This window comes from Rhynchophorus ferrugineus, unplaced genomic scaffold (assembly GCF_030347505.1).
Source record: "Rhynchophorus ferrugineus isolate W39M unplaced genomic scaffold, kcgeb_rfMv2 rfM11, whole genome shotgun sequence".
Taxonomy (NCBI): Eukaryota; Metazoa; Arthropoda; class Insecta; order Coleoptera; family Curculionidae; genus Rhynchophorus; species Rhynchophorus ferrugineus.
The window spans coordinates 17,430,750-17,445,868 of record NW_027472590.1 but is presented as its reverse complement, the minus strand read 5'-3'; the positions used below and the strand labels follow the sequence as shown (position 1 = coordinate 17,445,868).

Here is a 15,119-nt window from a genome sequence, read left to right as displayed (position 1 = left end):
TTACAAAAAGATCAGACCGGCTTGGAAAAATATATAGGGAACTCACTAAAAAGTATAAAATAATCAAACTTAGATTTTTAACACATAAAATCCGTTTAAAATAAAATGTGTAAATAATAGTCGTTGTAATAACTCAATAAAAATAAACAAACGGCTTATTTAGCATATCTACTACACGTATTTTATATTCTACTATATACACACAATATAGATTAATACCTAGCTAAACCAATTTTTCTATTTACAATATAATTTTAAGTACTACTAACTGATCACTTTGAATATATATAATATAATTTTGTAAAATGTACACAAAAATGAATTACGAACAAAATAAATCTAATTTATTTCTCGGCATCGACTTCAAACTGACCAGTTGGTTGTATTTTGTACTTTTGAGTGAGTTTCTAATATATTTTTTGAAGTCGGTTTAATTTAACTACCAGAAAAAAAATTATGGACTTTTTTTCTGCAAGTTTATCGAGTGAAAGGGCCCTAAATCAGGAGTACAAAACTTGTTCGATGAACTCTAGTATATGGAAATTAATTTAAAACTGAAGTAATAGAAATAAATAACATCTGGTCTAGGAATCCAGTTTCAATATAGAATTAAATGTAAAAAATATGACATTCTCAAAATTCGGCTCTTGGTAATTCTTGTTTTTTCGAGAACCAAAAAAATTGGACCCTATGGAAGAGAAGAAATACAGGAGGAATATAATATAGGAAATATGTCTGACTTGAGTTAGAAGGCACAAATAATTAAGTATAAGGACGCCTATTTGGAAATGAAATAAATGATAAAATCAGGAATGCGCATGGTAATGTATTGGGACCGGTATTTTCTTGAGTAATTTTTTCTAACGATACTGCATTGATCAGAGAATAACATAACATGGTAATATGAAAGGAATTCTTTCCGATAATGTACTGTTTTATCAGCAAATCCATAAACCCATATGAATGCCAAAATATGGTGTTTGTTCCAGGAATAGCAATATGGACATAATTCGGTGGTTTTGGAACAAAACATTGAAGACTGTTGTTAATGTTTCCTGGTGCGTCAGAAATAATGATCCCCAGCCATAGAGATTTGGAAATGCACACAATTATCCAGACCATTAAGAAATTTCTACACACTTATTCAGACTGTAGTTTTTAGTAATATAAGATTTCATTTAATGATTACAAATAGTAAAAATCATATTAAATTATAATATTTTCTTTTCGGTCTTGACATCTTTGGGTTATGATGGGTGACATTTTGATTATCTTTGTGAATTACTCTCACAAGGACATTGCTGCTGTAGCATAGCATTGTTAAATTATTATAATTTGGTATAAATATGGTTATTTGAATAGCAATATTTGAATACGGAGCAAAACCGTTAAGATACATTGTTATTTATTTTCTAGAAACCTTAATTTTTAATATGTCTATCTTCTAAGATCAGCTTGATGTTAGATATATTAGAGATCAAATATGCGAAATGTATAAAAACAGTTAATAGTAGTAGCAATTTCTTTAATCGAAACATATTTTAATAAAACTATTTCAGAGAATATTGTTAGTCTGTAGTGTGTCCATTAAAAACTTGAAAGATATGCATCTCTTCATACAATGTTGGGTAATATTGGATTTATGTGGTGTAAAGATAAGCCACGAAGAGGTTTAATGCAGTTTCCAGACTTTGATTTTAACAGAATACAATTTTTAAAAACATGTAACAAAATGTAACAAGGAGGAATTATTACATCAATTTGTATAATTAGATGAAACATGGATATTTCAGAATGGCACATTGGGTCACTCATGGCAAGATGATAATAAACATAGTGTAAAGACAAAAAAAGTTGATGGATAAAGGTAAACGTTGGAATAACTATCGATTAGGTTTTGTCAGTCATAACAGTTATTAATAATTCATAGCAGACATATAGTTCTTTATGCTGGACACAAGAACGTTTTAATTCCTGTTGCAGAATTAGTGTATTCCTCCAAGTCCAAGGGTAACTATCATGGAGAAATAAACCATAACTTTTTTTTGCAGTGGTTTGATAATCAGATTTTAAAGAATAGAGATGAGAGAATGGCAACACATCATAGTACACTGGTGGAGAAGATCCCAACAAGTGCTCCAACAGAGGTTGTAATTAAGGACAGTCTAATCAAAAATGTTTGGATTTATGGAAAGAAGCATTGTCGACAATAATACTTTCGGTTTGAATGAGCTCGATCAGACACATTGACGCAGAAATTGACAAATGGTGAAATTGTTAGAAAATTTTTGATAGGTTGGAAATAAGCATCTTAGTTATTCACTTGTCATTCACAATAGTGATTCTGAATATGACAGTGGTTGAATAAAACTGTATAATCATATTGTAGTTTTAAGTTCTTCGATAATATATGCTTTAGATGTACTATGTTAAAATAAATTATACTAGGTAACATTTTTGTTTAATTATTTTATTTATATTAGAGTTTTGTAAACATACAATATTTTCCAATAATTTATTAATAAGCCAAAAACATAAACATTTTTTGTGTTTTGATTTAAACCAGATTTCTCAGTAAATTACATTGTATACCGTGATTATATCACTTAATCAGCCAAAGTCTATTGCTTTCGTATTTACCTGAATGCAATTATATCTAATCCGATTAAACGCCTTGCTGGCCTAGCGGATGAGAAAAAAGCGAATATCCTCAACTATATTAATGAGTTTATTTCGAAATGACTCGCTGAAGATCAATATAATTTGTTGATATTGAAAATTATCTTTAACCAGTTATAAAGTCGTTTTTATCCTCGTTCTTTTTTTCGCTCGATTATTCTTTGTGTTATAGAAGCCCATCATCATTAACGTAATGTACGATATATTCAGTGATGAACCGACGAGTAAAATCGACAAAACCTGCCTGTTTTGAATTGGTAAAGATGCGGCTCTACTTTAACGCTACCCACCAATCAGTTTAATTATTTAATGGGACGTTTTCCCATTTTTTCTCGAATGGCAATACGCCAATTGCAGTTTTTCCACGGAATCGGATTGTTTCTCTTTTTGTTTGTTGTTTGTTGCCGCAGCTCGTTGTTTGTCCTCGGGGTCCATCGGGCAAAGATAAAATATCTGATCACGCAACAATTTATTCTTCGGGTGTGAATAACGTTTGATTGATTCTAAGTTGATGAACGTCCAGAGATTAATGTTTAAAAGGTTCTTGTTAATTTTCTTAAGTCTAAATGTTTTAAAGTACACGGCATATCGATTTTTTTGTGAAAAAGAAATTTCTTCTAATCTATACCAACAAGCAACATATTTTAAGAACTAGTTATATTATCGCACCATACACGTTCATGAAGGTATGAAGCATGTCCTTTGCAGTAACAACATATTTCAATAAGATATAATTACGATAAGGTAATTAGAATTACAACAAAACAAATAATAGTGCATAAAATCATGATAATAAAACAAAGGAATATTACGAGGGTGGTTCAAATATGATGGGGACAAACGTTGTAGATGGCGCGCATGTATGTTTTGAAAGTCGTGGCTTGAGTATGTGATAGCTGGGTCCCTTGCGAACAGTGTGATATAGTTTTCGTCGCGAGTGCATGACTCACGCGCGCACTACGACCGTGAGTGAACATTAAGTGCCGACCGCCGTAGAGCAAATCAGTTCGGTAGTCCTGAGTGCCTGAGTAGAGCTGCCGAGTATAAAAGGGCCAAAGCATTCAAGGATGGCTGCGAGTATGAGCCGCATACTCGTCGACCGCGAACCAGTAACGCACCAGACACCATTCGCCGCGTAGAACAACTCATTTTGGAGGACCGTAGGATGAATGTTCCAGATATTTCGGCTGAACTCGGCATCAGTATTGGTAGTGTAGAGTCTATCATCCACGAACACCTTCAATATTGCAAAATAAAGGCGCGATGGGTTCCTAAACTGTTGAACATCGAGCAGCTACCCGGTTAAAAGTTTGTCGCCGCTTGTTGATGCGATTCGTGGCGGAGGGGGGCGGTTTTTTAGAGCAAATCTTCACTGCAGAAGCGACAGGGTAAACTATTACACTCCCGAAAGCAACATGTCGTCTAAAGAGTAGATGAAGAAGGAGGAAGAGGCGCCAGTGAAAGCGAAGACAACCGGGTCCGCGGGTAAGGTTCTCCGTACGATGTTCTGTAACCGGCGGGGCGTGCTATACGTCGATTTCCTGCGCTCAACGTACCAATAGTGCTACATACTATATCAGTCTTCGACTACCACATGTTTCGACCACTGAAAGAAGCCCTCGGAAGTCAAAGATTCAACACCGACGACGAGGTAGAGGAATTCGTGCGCACATGACTGTCTGAGTTGCCCAAAGAATTCTTCGATACCGGCATCAAAAAACTTCCGCAAACATGGACAAAATGCGTAAGTAGTGAGGAGAAATACCTAAAGCTTTTGTAATTTTTTTCTATAATTAATAAACGTGTCAGAGTATTTGCCTCGATCATATTTGAACCACCCTCGTACAAAAGAGTGTGTGACATCCAACCCCAATTTAGTAACAGAGTAATGGAAATAATTTAAAAATGTTGTGTTAGTAAAACATAATATTTAGACTATTTATTATTTTAGTTAAAATAATCTGTATATTAAAACATGTTAAAGCAACCATCTTGAGATCTAACACTAACTAACCTTTTATAAATTGCATTTGATTAAATCCAACTTTCATTAAGTCTCAATAATCAACAAACTAATAATAAACTATCATAAGAAATATTATTTTCAGGATACTAAGAGCTTCAGAGCACCAACAATAAAAATACATGATCGTTCTTTACTGTTATGTTATAAACATAAATATGGAATAATAAATGAAATAATACATATTTTGCTATTAAAACAGAAATTTAGAGTTGACTTTTGCATATAACATATTAAAGCAACAATGAACACAGTTAGATAATTTATTGTTTGCAATTCAGAAATGTATATTAAAGCACTGTATTTACAAACAATAAATTAACTATTTATTTTTCAAAACTTAGGTCCATAAAGTAAATAATCAGAATAATTGTTCACCTTAATATTTATCAGTGCTTTAAAATATTTACAAATTTACTGTTAATAATTTTCGATTTCTTCTATTTATACAATGTGTTCCATCTATGCAAATTATATAGTTAGTTTCATTTTAAGTGCTGCTTATTTTCATTATTGCATGTATGTATTCATATAGCTTTTAACTTTTATTAATATTTCTCACGTAAAATATATATTGCAAAAACAATAAATACAATACGCTGATAAAAAGAATAAATTTTTAAATAAAATTGCACCTATTTTCATTACACTTTTCGATACCACCTCTGCAGACAGCTTATCTTTAATTTGGTTTACCTTTCGTTTCTTTATTGCTTTCTACTTTGTCTTATATTCTATGCGGAAACTAACAACTCACCAACAAATGAGGAAGTATTCTGATTTTCGTCAAAAAGGGAGACAAAATTTTCGATAAATTGATTAATAAATGGATCATATCAGTGCAATCGAAACAACAACAAAATCTTTGAGGAAAGGGATTAATAGATATCAGCAAACTACTTTATTAAGAGATAACTTCTACACAGGGCAATATATCAAGCCGATAGCTTTACACCTTTACGTTTAAAAGAAAACAACATTGAAAAATATTTTGAGAGATTTTGAAAACAAAGTACACTGAGTGAGTATACTGATCTTATGATTTTCTCTGATAGAGGACCCATAAGGATACCTGAGGTATCGTAATGAGACGACAGTAAAAAATCTAGACATCCATGCCTGTATAAGTTTCGATTGGCTAGAACTGCATATGACACAACGCCAAACTGACACATGACAAAAAATACATCAGTATATCATTTTGACATCAATATATTCACATAAATACTCAATATGATATAAGATAATTCCTGATAAAATAAGATTTTTTGAACTGTTCCTGTTTATTAGTGACTTATTAGATTTATTAGATTTTTTAAAAGTGAAACAAATATTACAACTGAATTTTGAACTAAATTTGTATGTATTAATTTAATTAGCTTGTTAATGATCTTTATTTTGATTATTTGTTAAATTTTCAATTAACGCGATGAATAATATGATTTAGTTTTATGTTTCATACTATTTTGTATTATGATTTTTGTTATTTATGCAATATAGTAAAACCATTTAATTTTTTTGTAGTAAAACCGAGTTAAACTGTGAAATTAATTGCGAATTTTAACGGCACAACAATGTGTCCATTTATATGCAAATATAAATCTGTTAGCTAATAATCAAACAGCGTTAATTAATATTATTTCATTACTCTGGGCAATATATTAAAATACGTGCGGAGGAAAATATAAACGAATCATTTTATTGTTAAAATATTGTAAATAGGTAATACCGATTTAAATCGCTGCTTTGAATTGTGTTTTAAATAGTTTCATTTGCATAGAAATTTACGACATTAATTTTACGGAATTGAATGAAATATGACGCCCGATCGGTATTTCTATCAACGGAAAAATAATTTTAATTACCTAATGTCCTATTGAAATAAATTGTTGAATATCAACGGAAGAACGGCAGACGTAATAATTTTAAAATAAATTAAGTATGACGTGGCTAGTTTTTTGTCAAAAACCCAATAATCTATTACAGAAAAATTATTTATATTAACTATTAATCTTTCCATTGTACCGAAATATTTAGCTAATATAATTTACAACTGTTTCTTTGCTATGATTTATGGAATTTAAATTTTGTTTTGAATAATTTGACATTTTAATATTAATTAATAACATTCTTTCAAAACATGTATCTATGTATTTTTAGAATACTGTGTTTAAATATCATTAGTGAAGTAAAACAATTTATACACGTCAAAAGTGTGTTTTCTATATTCATCTTGTTTTTGTGATGTTTTACTTCCAGTGAAGTAACTTTGTAGTTGCACCGATCTTATCTTCAGGTAGATCTTGGAAATTCTTCGTATTTTCTGTGACCAAAGGTAGCTACTGGAATATGTAGTTACTTGCTTTATATTTAGTAACAATCCTTCTATACATTAAGTGGATATTTTAGTCTAGAAATTTGAAAATATCAATCTTTTTCATATTATCAAAACTAACCCTTTAAGAACCCTTCCTTAAGAGGATTTTTGAAAACATTATGAACATTTAAATGTTTAAATGATACGGCATCTGAACCGTAGCTTTTGAAAAAGCCAACATTCTAATGGAAATGTCCAGGCCTGAATATAAAATCCAGAAATATAAAATCAACCCTTCTACACTGTATATCTAGGTGTTTTACCAATTTTAATCTTGCTCCAAAGATATGTATTAAAAACTGTGTGAAACATATTTTAATTACTGATGTTGTTTTTACACTTATATCTCGACTTTATATAGATACATGTTGCATCGCCCGACTTTTATGACACTGGCTACGAATTGCCAACTCGGAAAAACGAGACTGCTTGTTAAAACTTAATAAGATTTTAGTGAAAGGATAGGTAGAGATAAGCATTTGGTTTGTTTTGTAATAGGTACAAACCCTTAGTGTCGTTTTGTATAGCCGTTTAAAAATCAGATACGATTTTCCTTAAAATAAAATAGTATTTTTAATTGAATTGATAGTTTTTGTGTCTTAAACCCCTTCACTTTTCATAACTTATATACATAAAAACGGACAACTAACGAATAATTGAATATTTTATCAATTAATTGACACGCTCAAGAATAGCTTCGGTGGGGCATCGATCGGAAATTATGATAATCCGATGGCGCCAGGTCTGGAGAATCGGATGGGAGTGGAACAATTTACTATTCGGGTTGCAGTTTAACATGTGCTGTCGCATTGTCATGCGAAAGAATTACTTCTCGCCGATTACTGGTTATTGATGGCCTTTTTTGCATCGACTTATCGATCAATTTCGTCAATAGTGGTGTACGTTATTTGTTTGCGATTGTTTTATTATGTTGACGATATTTTTCTGAATGGTTCTAGTCACTGTAATAATTAAACGTATTGCTGATGCTATAAGTATAAGTGTGAGTATAAAAATAATTTATAATGCTAATAGAATTAATTTCAAATATTTTTTTCGGAAATTCATCCGCAAGTAGTGTGAGGGATGATTTAAATTTAATATTTTCCTGAATACTTGTGTTTATTTCACTGATACTGCGTACAAAATATATACATAAATAAATATTAGGTTGTTTTAGCTTAAATTTTGTACCGCAAAAATATAAAGAATGAAAAGTAATTTGTAATATACAACATTTGAAGGGAAGTTATTTTTTAAATAGCATTTTAAAGCCTCATACGTTTTGCTCAGTAACCAACTTAGAGATCAGGAAACACCCGTTCTTATTCAGCCAGGTTGTTGGTGTGACTGGGATGGTTATTTCTTGTCGGATTTTACACTATTTCCTAAAGATTAGAGTGACAATGCTGCATAAACTAAAAAGCTGTTTGATTATAGAAGCCACTAACTTAAGTGTTTTTTGATATAGAATAGTATATATATGAATAAGTGAGATTATAGTTGATAACATTAATATTTTACTATACAAATTTATATATTTTCACCTAATAGCTAAAATCAATCATGTTTATTCCTAAGGACACAGGTCTTTGAAGATAGCAGTGTAGCTAACACATAATAAAAAAGATATTTGATTTTTTCTTTTTTCATTCATCCGATATAGCTCCGCTGGGTCTCTCGCTTCAAAATTCTTTGGAAAAAACAATAAATTATTATTATTGTCACTTATATTGTGTTATAAAACTTTTTTCCACAATTTCGCTTTAAATACATATCAAGTTTTCTGTTTTAACAATTTATTATTTAGTTTTTGTAGAGCAATAAATTATAAAAATCCAATTTTTAGTTATACTAATGATGAATAAAATAAGATTGGAACATTGCACCATTTATATTATTACTTGTTTTTATATTATTAACTTTGGTGCTAAATTTTATATCTCGCTTTTAGCATATGTATATGTGTTACACTTTTGTATTATATTTACTTTTAATAGGTCAATTAAAAAGTAACCCGGCCTGACATATTGATGGCGCTACTAGAATAAAATCCATATGTTTTTTAGTTAGCCCTAACCCTAAAAAAATGCGTGTATAAATTTTACAGCTGTCGGATCACTAGTTTGTGAATTATAGCATTTTCAGTGAAGCAACTTTTATTATTGTGAAAAAAAAATTGATAAAAAGGAATTTCGCGTGTTGATGAAATATTGCTTTTTGAAGGGAAAAAATACAGTTGAAGCAAAAACTTGGCTTGATGCCGAGTTTCCGGATACTGTGACAACAAAATCAACTATCAAGGAGTGGTATGCTAAGTTTAGACGTGGTGAAATGAGCACCGAACATACGCATTGGACGCACAAAAGAGGTTGTTACCGACGAAAACATTTAAAAAATCCACAAAATGATTTTGCATGACCGTAAATTGAAGTTGAGTGAAATAGCAGACACACCAAAGATATCAACTGAACATGTATATCGTATCATTCACGAATATTTGGGTATGAGAAAGCTCTGTGCAAAGTGGGTGCCCCGTGAGCTCACTCTTGACCAAAAACAACTATGAGTGGATGATTCGGAGCAGTGTTTGAAGATGATCAAGCGTAATAAACCCGAGTTTTTGTGTCGATATGTGACAATGGATGAAACATGGCTCCATGTTTTCACTCCGAAGTCTAAACGACAGTCATCCGAGTGGACTGCACACGATGAAGCCACTGGAAAGCATAGAAAAACGCAACAGTCGGCTAACAAGGTTATGGCGTCAGTATTTTGGGATGCGCATCGAATAATTTTCATTGACTACCTTGAAAAAGGAAGGACTATTAACAGCGACTATTACATAGCGTTATTGGACCGTTTATGGGGACGAAATGGCCGAAAAATGGCCGTATTTGGAGAAAAAGAAAGTGCTGCTTCACCAAGACAATGTACCGTGTCACAAGTCAGTGAAAACGATTGTAAAAATCCATGAATTGGATTTCGAATTGCTTTCTCATCCACCGTGTTCTCCAGATCTGACCCCCCGCGACTATTTCCTGTTCTCAGATCTCAAAAGAATGCCCGCTGGGAAGAAATTTTCGTCCAATGAAGAGGTGATCGACGAAACTGAGGCCTATTTTGGGGCAGAGGACAAATCGTTCTACAAAAATGGTATCGAAAAGTTGGAGGGTCGCTATAGTCAGTCTATCACCCTTGAAGGGAATTATGTTTAATAAAAAAAAACAATGTTGCCAAAAAAATTGTTTTACTGTGGTAGGCCGGGGACTTTTCAATTGACCTATTGTATTATTAGCATGTCTTGTACTTGTATTGTACTGATTTTTTAGTGTCTTTTGTTTCGTAAAATTATATATTACTATATTTGTTAGATCAGCCCAAAACTTTCGGTTTCATTCTTCAATTATATTGTTAAACCTTGTACCTTAGTAAACAGTTAATATTTCTGGTAATTTATATTATGTGATAAAACTATTTTCCCATAATTTGGCGTTACATAAATTTCATGGCATATTGTTTACTCTTTTAAAACTTCTGTCGACAAATTACAAACCGTTATTATGAATCGAACCGTTTTATAAAGAAGCCACATGCTACACTTTCTACGAAAAAAAAAACGTTATAAACTATATCAGCGTCACCTAATTTTCCGTTTCTCTTCAGAAATTAGTTGTACCATAAATATAGGCCCGTTACGTTATCTGATATTATCTTTTATTTTCAGTTTTATGTGAAATTATATGGTGGTTTTTCGTTGAGTATAACAGGATATAATATATCTTTGAACAACATCGTTAAGAAAGAAGCCAAGTAAAAACGAAAGAATGAGTAACTAATTATGTGTAATAAAATATAAAAATAGGATTATTTCCGTATCTAATATAAATTATTTTTAAATAATTCGAAATTATTATTACATATCTTTTACCAGATCAATTAATTTATTAATTTAGAATAAATTTGAAACGTTTTAAGTTCGATTTAGTACAAATAAATAATTAATTCTTTATTATAACATTTGCATTTTTTACATGCTAATTCAATTTAATTAAATATTGATAAACCTTAAAAAGGTATTCACACTTTTTTTCGCACACTATTTTAACTGTTTTTGGGTAACCGAATTTGTAATTACTGTTTATTTATTCTGTTAACATTTTCCTTGCTAATGGTATTGATTTTTATTCAGGAATATGCATTAAGCTAAGGAAAGTATTTAATTTAGTTGTATTTGTCATTAGGTAACATAAAATTGTTGTCATTATTTTTATATTATATGATGGTTTCTTTTAAATCTTACCTTTATTGACTTATATTTTGCACTGCAACTTTGGTCCTAATTTATTCACTATTCCTGAAAAGAAAAACGGTAAATTAGCTTTATTTTCTAATATTAATATTTTTTAATACTAACTTAAAATATACATGAAATTATTACGACCCATCAAAAAAAAAATAGATGATAAGATAGAAAAGATGATAATCACCGTAGATCATTTCTCCTCATGTTCTCACACATATGTGTACATGTTTCATTTCATTAAGACGTCTACTGATTATGTATTACATATTGTGTACACTTTGGTATTTTAAATATATTTCGTTTCATAATATGTATTTTATGTCTCATTCTATGTATTAAAATGTTACAATTTATTTTATACCATTATAAACTGAAATTGATATAGAAACAGCAGAGCAATATACAATACAAAAAATATACAGGCGGCAGCATATCCAGCGAGTCCTAACAGTGAAACGTTTCCAACAAAACATTTAACACAATATAATTCTGTAGTATAATTCTGAAAAAGGTAGCAGAAAAAAGAAAGTTACGATTCAATTGGCAACAATTAAGAACAAAAGTTAGGAGAATAAAGAAAATTTAATAAGGCAATAGAAGAGCTGAAATGGGTGATCCAAAATGAACAAAACCAAGGCATTCAAGAATACTTTGACACCAGCTACTAGGGCTACATACCATTCCTTGTAGAAAGCAACAAGAAAGCTTAAGAGACACCAGCAGCATAACCCACCTATTAAAATAAATGAAAATAATTGGGCTAGAAGCAATAAAGGGATGGTCGACATTTCTTCAAAGCACTGAAAATGTTTTTAATCCTTACCAATCTCAACTACATAAAGATGACGAAAATAAAATTACTAGCTTTCTAAATAAGCCATTTCAAGTGGACTTAGTGGGAAAAGTTAATCACACAATAATGAGAGGAGTTAATATTAAAAAAAGCTCCTGGTTATGATTTAATTACCGATAAAATTTTACAGGAACTATCAGAAAATTATATAAAATTATTAACAATTATATGCAATACTATGCTACGAAGTAATTATTTTCCTATCATCTGGAAAGTAGCTAAAATATTAATAATTTTCAAACCAGGAAAAATACCAGAAGATGTCACCTCCAAACGGCCTGTAAGTTTATTACCGATAATCTCGAAACTTTTTGAGAAACTATACATAAAGAAGCTAAACTATATAATAGAAAAAAGAAAAATTATTCGAGAACATCAGTTTGGGTCTCGCAATAATCATGGAACTATAGAATAAGTGCATAGACTGTAAACAAAATAAATATGGACTTAAATGCCAAAATATATTGTTTGGCTGCTTCCTAGACATATCTCAGGCTTTTAAGACAGTATAGCATACGGGATTGCAGGTTAAATCAAATAAACTTCTCTCTCATCCGGACTATCACTTACTAAAATCGTTTCTCACTCATAGACATTTTATTGTAAAACAAGGCGATGAATATGCCTAACTACATCCAATATATTACGGAAGTGTACTGGTCCTATATTATATCTTCTATATGCAGCCGATCTACACACCACAAAAATAACTACTGTGGCATCATAGAGAGACGATACAGCAATCTTAGCATCTCATGAAGATCCAAACACAGCATCCATGAACCCACAAACCCACCTAGAGCACATAGAACTGTGGTTGTCATGGCGCATTAAAGCCAATGAAACAAAATCCACCCATATAACTTTTACACTGCGTAGAAGAACATGTCCACGAGTGAATATCAATCATTGCGCAAATCCAAGTTATCATTAGATAACAAGATATTGTATCTAACTATGGCATACTTCTAGCAAATTTAATATATTCATCTTTCAAAGGTTTCAAAATAAAGAGTTGCGTGCCATTGTTCCGTACTATCTATATCTCTATATTCAAATGAAGTTATACAACGCGATATTCCTCTAGAACCTATAACGTGTAATTCAAGGTGTTTGTGTAAAGTACTTCGCAAGAATGTCAGTGTATCCCAATGTACTCGCTAATCAGCTAAATATGCGACGTGATAGTGAAGTGCGTAGACTAAAACGTTCAATATTTGCGATCTTATTATTGGGCATATATAGCTTTTAGAATAAGCTTTAGAATAAGAATATTTAATTATGACAGTATTTCATACAGGAGATCACTTAATGAAGTGATTTTCTACATGGCATGTATACATATGTATAAAGTAAACATAAAAAATACTTATTGTTTATTGGGAAAATTATGGAACCACAAAGAGTAATAAAAATATTTATATATCTTTTCCTCTTATTCGGTATCATTTAAGTCCGACTATGTCTTTTGGATAATACAGCCAAACTTAATAAATCAAGGTATTAAGTTAAATAATAAAAAAGTGTTAAAGGAACTATAATTTTACAAAAAATAAAAAAGTAATGAAGAAAATGTTTAAGCAAAAATTAAAGTTTTTTTACATTTTAATTTAATCTTTTGATATTATATGATTCTATTCTTATGAATATAGTGGCCAGGTCTATAATAATAAAAAATGTTAATGGAAGTGTGACAATAGTTAGCCATAAAGTAAACAGTTTTTTATTTGTTATATCAGCTTCAAAAATGTCCCATTATAGGCCAAAAATGCGATAAATTCTATTTGCTGTTTAATTCGAAGAAAATATTACTGATGGTCATTCAGTGTAATTCACAGTTAATAAAATAAAATTTAACGTTATCTTATTCCTTTTCCATACAGCACAACTGTTATAAAATTCCAACAGTAAATGTGCAGTAGTTAGAACGAGAACGATTTAATATTCAAGAATGTTCGCCTAGCCCTATCCTAATTAAATGTGTTTTCTACGTACAGCCTATTGTTTCCTCGGTAGATCTCCACATAAATCCTTAATTAACGATTCTTTCAATCCGCCTCTGTTTCAAGCCGACTTTCTATTATACTCACAGACCGAGTTTAAATGAACAAAGGCAAAAAAAGCGCGAAAATGTCAGTTCAGTTTTATAGATCACGAACGTAAAGTGACTTCGAATTGTTTTCCACGAAAACAATTCAAATGAAGTGGTTTTACAATCAAATTTCGAAAATTTCGAATTTCTATTGATAGATAGTAAATTAACTGTATTTTTTTGGTATCATTTTCTGAATTATAAAAGTGACAGTTTAATACATACTAATGGAACAAGTTTAGGTGTATATTTAACATTAATAATATAAATATAGTCTATTCAAAACTGTAGTGACGCACGTCATTAATATGTACTTCTCGTAAGTTGTGAATTCCTTTTACAGCCAGACAATATTTTCCTTCTCATTTTATTCTATTTAAAAAGAGATAGAGTGCTGTATGAGAAGTTCGAACATGTAACCGAATGAGGCCGCAAAAGGTGTTCGTTTGTCGAACGTCTGCAAAATTCTTGAAAATATTAATTATATATAATAATGATTATATATTATATAAATATATAATATATAGCAATTTGCATATTTAGATGAGACATGGATATTTCAGAAAGGTACATTGGGTCACTCATGGTAAGATGATATTAAATATAGTGTAAAAACAACAAAAGTTGATGGATAAAGGTAAACATGGGAATAACAATGGATAAGGTTTTGTTAGTCATAACATTAATTAATAATTCCTTGCAGACATATGGTTCTTCATGCTGGAAACAGGAATAGTTTAATTCTTGGTGCAGAATTAGTGTTTTCCTCCAAGTCCAAGGGTGATAACC

The 15,119-nt window shown here is 30.9% G+C and overlaps 1 protein-coding gene across 4 annotated transcripts in view; it reads right to left on the bottom strand.

The window, feature by feature from the left end:
- The window catches only part of LOC143204547 (uncharacterized), a 274,261-nt gene that overhangs the window by 90,279 nt on the left and 168,863 nt on the right, over positions 1-15,119 (bottom strand). For 3 of the 4 annotated variants that reach the window (XM_076417137.1, XM_076417139.1, XM_076417138.1), the window contains one exon: positions 11,383-11,436. The exons of the other annotated variant lie outside the window; for it this stretch is intronic. The gene's annotated coding sequence lies outside the window, so the exon portion shown is untranslated. The remainder of the gene's footprint in view (positions 1-11,382; positions 11,437-15,119) is intronic. 4 annotated transcript variants of the gene reach the window in all.